This window comes from Podarcis bocagei (assembly GCF_964188305.1).
Source record: "Podarcis bocagei genome assembly, chromosome: 7".
Taxonomy (NCBI): Eukaryota; Metazoa; Chordata; class Lepidosauria; order Squamata; family Lacertidae; genus Podarcis; species Podarcis bocagei.
Window position 1 is genome coordinate 13,239,256 of NC_138132.1, and position 7,378 is coordinate 13,246,633.

The 7,378-nt window shown below is 46.2% G+C and overlaps 1 long non-coding RNA gene across 1 annotated transcript in view; it reads left to right on the forward strand.

Moving 5' to 3' along the window:
• Positions 1-6,018, forward strand: part of LOC308590629 — a 52,517-nt gene extending 46,499 nt beyond the window's left edge. Inside the window, exon 3 of the long non-coding RNA XR_014009815.1 lies at positions 2,528-6,018. This is a non-coding gene — a long non-coding RNA (uncharacterized lncRNA). The remainder of the gene's footprint in view (positions 1-2,527) is intronic.
• The last annotated feature ends 1,360 nt before the right edge of the window (positions 6,019-7,378 follow it).

The following is a 7,378-nucleotide window of genomic DNA, read 5'->3' on the forward strand; positions in this document are numbered from 1 at the left end:
CCTTGAAAGCCTGGCTAAAAGGTTATCTAGATGGGTCAGTAGCTTTGTGCTTGTGGGAAGGGTTTTTCCCAAGGTGTTGGATTCCTCTGGCTTTTCAGCCAGTGGCTCAGAATACAGCAACTCAAAAGCCAGTTAGAGAGCTACCTGTGGTAGCCAGAAAGAAGGTTAGGAAGCAGCTTGCATTGGGATGTATGGTGGGATCCCCTTGATTCTTCCTCTAGTCCCGATTTTCATTTATCCCCATTGGGGATCGCCCCTAAGAAAGCCCCATATAATTCCATCTGATCCATATTTATCGCATCCCAAAGGCACCCCAGTGAATGATGCTATCCCTCCGGAAGTGTTCCGTGAAATATGCATCTTTGGATCAGGCAGTTGAGCTTACCAACAAATTGGAGGAGGTGCCTTGTTGGCATTATGCGATATTGAATCGGCTGTTAGGCTGCTGCCAGTTCACCCTCAATATTTTAAGTAGTTAGGCTTTAATTGGATGGTCCTTATATTGATAAGGCGATGCCAGTGGGTTGCTCAATAGGCTGTGCAGCACCTGAGTCCTTTAGCATCTGCTTAGGCTTACTGGACGCCCCTTTATTCCCTGAGGAGCTGGGTGTTCTGTTGGCAGTGGAGGACAGTGGGTCCTACTGCCCCTTTTAATGTATTTGGGGGCTAGCTGGATACTGTTGCTCAAACATCTGCTTGCCTGTGGAAAAGCTGTTTGCCTTGAAGGACGTTATTGTAATACTTCCTCTGAAGCAAGTGTTGCTTTGTCAGATCCTATCATTCCTAGGTCAGTTAAATTTTGCATGCAGGGTGGTTGCTCCAGGCTGCCCCTTCCATTCCTGCTTGGCCAGGTGGTCTCATGGCCCGGGGTCCCTTCATCATCCTGTACAGTGGCCTTGAGCCTGGCAGGGCAAGGCAATCACATGTGACCTAACTTTTCTCGAGTTTTCCCCATTGTAGTGTCAGCGCACATCTGGACTGAGGAGTTTAGGGACCGTCGGGTCTGTCTTGGTCTGATAACCAGGCAGTGTGAGAGTCCTGGCAAAACGGTCCTCATTCTCTGGCAGAGTCTTCGCACTGCTTAAGGTTTAATATTATGTTTCTGCTCGCTTTATTTCGGGATCATCTAATGTTTTCGCTGTCGCTCTATCCCGTTTTTTCAGCTGGAGAGCTTCAGATCCTGGGCTCTGGACGCCCAGCTATAGCCGGATTTTTCTGGAGCTCCTGTGGCACTTGGCAACAATTAATAATTATGAGGAGTAGTAGCTTACGTTTCCCCATCCGCTTTCAGGTCTTATGAGAAGGCCTGGACTGATTTCTTAAAATTTAGCTGGCAGTCCTCGGCCATTTAGAGGAACCTGCCCCCATCCTCTGAGCAGGACCTGCAGTAATTCGCCCACCTGCTGCAGATCGGATGCACTGTTAAAACTATCAGAATTCAGTCTGCTGCAATGTCTGCTAGAGTAAAGCTTTAATTTTTCAGAGACCCTTCTAAAAGTGTGTCGTGCGCAGGGTCTCAGAAGGTTGGAATAGGTTCCAACCTTCACAGGACAGCAGGCAGGAAGCCAGTCAATCTTTGACCTATGGAGTATCCGCAACAAGTTAAGACTTGTCGGCTGGTTCAAGATCAAGACGAGACTTCTTTCAGTACAGTGGTGCCCCGCAAGACAAATGCCTTGCAAGATGGAAAACCCGCTAGACGAAAGGGTTTTCCGTTTTGGAGGTGCTTCGCAAAATGAATTTCCTATGGGCTTGCTTTGCAAGACAAATAATGTCTTGCGAGTTCCTGCGGGTTTTTCCCCCTTCCCCCCCTTTTTCCCAAGCCGCTAAGCCATTTATCAGCTGATCCTAAGCCGCTAAACCGCTTATCAGCTGATCCGCTAAGCCCGCTAAGCCGGTAATAGCGCTAATCCACTAAGCCGCTAATGGGCTTGCTTCGCAAGACGAAAAAACCGCGAGACGAAGAGACTCGCGGAACAGATTCTTTTCGTCTTGCGAGGCACCACTGTATTCCATTGTAATTTTGGTGTACTGAGGGTTGGGGAAATTGTGTTGTAGCCAGCACCGGGCTGAGAGTTTGGAGGCTTATTGCCTCAGGACTTTTTCTTATCTGCTTTGGAGCTTGTCATAAGTGTCTGGAGCTCTAAGTCAGACCTAGTGAGCAGGGTTGCCACCGTCAGGCTTCCAGTCACAAGTGAGGTGGGCCCTTGCCCTGTTATTGGATACCGGAAATATTTGGCTTTTGGTTCCCCTGGGGGCTGGCTTGATCCTAGTCCACAGAAATGGGTTCCAGTTCGCCAGGCATCTAATTGCTCACATTGTGCACCAGTTATTGCGGCTTGCCTACCGCTGAACACGCCTCATTCCTTCCAAATAGGTGCTGCTGCAAAGGCTGCGCACTGGGGCCTGTTAGTAGACAGGATTGTGAATACGGGTCATTGGAAGTCTGACGCTGCCAAAGGTTATGTCAGGAAGCATCGCCAATGATGCCTGTGCTGATGCCTGTCTGTTATTCCTTTTTTCATAGGAGCAGCTGTGCGCATTTGGATTGTTGGCCACAGCATCATGCACTGAGCTGGCAAGCACCCTGACGAGTCTGGACTGGGGGCGCCATCTCGGACTTCCTGCCCATGTTTCTAGCTCCAGTCCGCATCTGGATTGTGGGACACAGCATCGTTTACTGGGCTGGCATTAGAGCTAGGCAGTCTGGAAGGGGACTGGGTCTTGGCCGCCTGCAGAATGTGCAGGTGTTGTGGATGTCCAGGCACAGAATGCAGTGGAGCGAATTCATCCCGCTAATTAAGCAGAGGGTGCTTTCGGATGCCCCCCCCCATGGCAATTGTGGTTCAGCTGGGGGAGAACGATGTGACAACTTATGATTGCTTTACTTTGCACTCCACGATTCAGAGAGACTTGGGGGAATTTGTGACCTTAATACCCACAGTTAAAATATTTTGGTCGCAATCGTTGCAAAGGCGCTATTGGCACGGCATTTCTTGACCTGAGGCTGCTGAAAGGGCCAGGAAGCGCATTAATTCCGCAGTGTGTAAGAAGGTGGCGGAATTGGGTGGGTTGGTTATTTCCCACCCGGATATTACCTTCAAGGCTCTGGCCCTTCATTGCAATGATGGAGTACATTTCTCTGTACTGGGGAATGATGTTTGGTTGGATGTGGTAACTGTTGGTTTAAAGCAGAGTCCTGTGCCCAGTGGAAGGATGAGGAGTACGTGCTGCATACTCTATATTGCTTTATTTACAGTTCAAAGCTGGTATATTACAGAAAGACATCTTGCCTCTGCCGGAGCAGAAAATGCATCCTCTCTCCTCGACAGCTCGGAGAGAATCACACAGTGAAAAAACAGGAAACCAGTGTACGTCACATCCAGCTTCCCTTTCCCGTGAGAAACTCCAACAGTACAGACTGTGGAATGTAAACACCTGTCTCGTGACAAGCCCTTTCGCTGCACAGTGAAGGAAAGCAGAAACCAACATCCTCCCCCTTTCTGTGAACATCACTGGGCAGCGTGTTCGTACAATATCAGTACAAACCCAACTTCTGCACATAGGTACAGTGTTGATCCCTTGATACAATCTTGGACAATACATCAGCAGGAATTTCATTACCTGGCATATAGGACACCGTTACGAGTCCCTTCTGAATACATTCCCTAGCATGCTGCAACTTTAATTGCAAGTGCTTCGTGCTTTGCTTACAACCTTCAGACTTCAGCAAAGCCAAGCATGCTTTGTTGTCCTGGTAAACCTGGATTGGACATTTGACAGGAATTTTCATATCTTTGCACAATTGTACTAACCATTCACAATCCTTAAGTGAATAAGACAGTGCATTCAGTTCAGCTTCACAAGTACTTAAGCTAACTGTTGTTTGCTTCTTGCATGACCAATCAAACAGACCCTGATTGTACATGTAGCAAACTCCAGACGTACTTTTCCTGTCTGTAGTGTCACTTCCAAAACTTGCATCTGCAAATATCTCAAGACCACCAGACTTCTGATTGTTAAATCTCAGTCTGTAATGCATAGTGCCTTTCAAATACCGCGCTATGCGTTTCAGAGCTTTCCAATCCTTGACACTAGGATTGTTGACTTGTCTGCTTAGCAAATTACAGCTAACAGCAATGTCTGGTCTTGAACATCTGGCAATGAAGTTTAGCTTGCCTAGCACACTTCTGTACAGTGTAGTGTCAGAAAATGCTTCTTCAGTGTCATCTACCTGATAACCTGTTGTCATCGGTGTGTCTACAGGGTTAGCATCCATCAGGTTTAGTTTGCTTAACACATCAGCAATTTTCCGTGACTGGTGTACCAGAATGTTACCATCTTGATCTTTCTCTATTTCCAGAGATAGGTAGTTGTTTACCTCACCAAGATCTTTCATGTCAAAGTGCTCTTTCAGTTGAGCTAGGGCGTTATTGTACATTGCGACATCTTTCCAAAAGAATAATAAATCATCAACATAAAACAAACAGTACAGTTTCTTTTGCCCCTCCTCTTTGACAAATACACATGGATCAGCTTTCCCTTGCTGAAAACCTAGAGAAAACAATACTTCAGTGAGTTTTGTGTGCCAACACCGAGCACTTTGTTTGAGACCATAAAGGGACTTCTTCAGAGCACAAACAAATCCCTGTTTTACCTGTACGCCATCAGGTGGAAGCATATAAAGTGATTCATCCAGAGATCCGTACAGAAAAGCTGTATTAATATCATGGTGACTAATGTGCAGATTTTCCTCTGCAGCTAGCTTGAGCATAAGCCTAATGCTCTCATATCTCACTGTGGGTGAGTAGGTCTCGTGATAGTCTTCACCTGGTACCTGCGCAAAACCTCTGGCTACCAATCTGGCTTTGTGTCTGACTATCTTGCCATTTTGATCTGTCTTCGCTTTGAAGACCCATTTGCTTCCAAGCAGTTTCATTCCTGGAACTACTGGAACTAGTTCCCATGTTTTGTTCCTTTCTAAGGAATCAAGCTCAGCCTTCATGGCATCTAACCATGGCTCAGCTTCCTTTGAATCCAAACCCTGGATTTCTTGGAAACTTGAAGGTTCAAATACCTTCTTGGAGCTTTTAACAGCTGTTACTGCTATCGTAGCAAACTCATCAGCAAATCTCTTTGGAGGTCTGCCTTTTGTGGCTCTTTGTGACCTACGAATTAGCCTTAAGTCTTCAACACTCTCCTCTTCCTTCTTAGGAGAAAAACGACCTATTGTGAACAATGGTTCCTCCAATTCTTGATCAGAGCTTTCAGAGGGTCGCATAGAGGCTTTCGCACTCTTGAAATCCTCTGAATCACCCGATTCAGTTTCAGATTCAGAATCAGAACCTTCATCAGTGGGTTGTTGTGGTTGCTTTTGACTATCCTCAGTCTCATCACCGTCATCAGGATAACATTGGAAAATTCCCACATTCTCCCCCCACTTTGCATTGTATTCAACACTTCTCGTGAGCTTAATTGTCTTAGAGTCAGTCATCATTATTCTGTAAGACCCTTTCTGATAACCTAGAAAGATACCATGCAATCCACGCTTGTCTAACTTGGAGTTTTGTGGTGAGTGAACCCACATGTCCGAACCAAAAATTTTCATGTGTTTGATGTATGGCTTCTTGCCAAACATCTTCTCATAGGGGGTACAACCAATCGCTGAAGATAACCTGCGATTGTAACTGTAAACAAAACATGAGAGAGATTCGGCCCAATAACTCTCTGGAAGATTGGCATCATGCAGCAAGGTTTTTAACCCTTGAAGCAATGTCTGATTTGCCCGTTCCGCAAGTCCATTCTGCCATGGCGAGCGAGGACTAGACAAATCGTGTTGAATTCCTTTCTCAGTCAGAAAAGCTTCAAACTGCTGAGAAGTGAATTCTCCCCCGCGATCACTGAAAAGAGTCTTTATCTTCTTCCCATGCACATTTTCCAACCAAGCACAGAATTCCTTGAACCTAGGAAAAGCCTCTGATTTCTGCTTGAGATTGTACACAAAAATATACCTGGAAAATGCATAAATGAGAACCATGAAGTACCTATTTCCACCCAAAGAGGGCGCTAGTGGACCAACCAAATCAGCATGAACAACCTGGTATGGTTCTGTAGCTTGCCTACTAGACACCTTACCTTTCGCAGCCATTTTCACCTTGTTTGCTGCACATGCTTTGCACTTCATGTGGTACCTGCAGGGTTTAATAGTCATACCTTCAACCAAGGCAGGCATTTTAGATACTGCCTCAAAATGCAAATGACCAAATTTTCTATGAAAATCATGAATACATTCTGCATGCAAACTTTTGTTAGAACCTGCAATGCAACAAGTGTCATCCTTTTCAACATCATCATAATACAAAACAAACAAACGACCAACATATTCAGCATGCAATACATAATCATTTTTCTTTGTGATGATGCACTTCTTGTTCTTGAAGGACACGTCAATGTTCCGCTCATTCAGCTGTCCAACGCTGAGCAGATTATGTTTGGCGTCTGGCACGTAAAGCACATTCTGTATCGATAAGTCCAAACTGTGAAGAACAACAGTTCCGTAGCCTTTACTGGGAATAGTGTGGTCATCCGCCTGGTGAATCGCACCTTCCTGCGGTGTAAAAGACACAAACAGTCTCTTATCGTTGCACATGTGGTGAGTTGCCGCTGAATCAACCACGAAGAAAGATCTAGACGTCTTCTGGACCTCTGCAACCTTTGGAGTGAAGCGTGAAACCATAGCCTTGTGCTGCGTTGTCCTAGACACCGGACCTTTGCCTTTGCCTCGGCCTTTTCCACGCGATGAGCTTTCGCTGCGCTGCTCTGTCTTGGCCCTGGGATATCTGCATTCCCTCTTCATATGGCCTAGACGTCCACAAGAGTAGCATTTCACTGCCTTCAAAGCTTTGGCGCCATCTGGTGGTTCCACTGCACTAAGGGACGACGTCTGTGAAGACTCCCCTTTGCCCATGCAGCTAGCACCCCGGCGATCTGCTTCATTTAATATCACGGCAGTTACATAGTCCACTGTCAGCTGAGCGGTTGGCTGCACAGCAATCTGGGTTGCAACAGACTCCCAACCTGAACCCAAAGATTGTAGTATCATGAAAGAATACACAGCCTCTGGAAAGTTGAGTCCTCTCTGTTGCAGCTCATGTCTCAGATTTTGCATCTCCATCAGATGTAAACGCACATCTCCACCTTCAGCAAGAGCCATATTATGCAGCTTGTTAAAGTAAAACATAGTGGATCCAGCTTCTGTCCTTAAGTGAGCCTCTCTCAAAGCGTCCCAAATTTCTCTGGATGAGGTCTTATCACGCAATAGACAGAGCTCTTCTGGGGATACTATCAATGTAAGAGTTCCCCTTGCTTTGGAATCTTT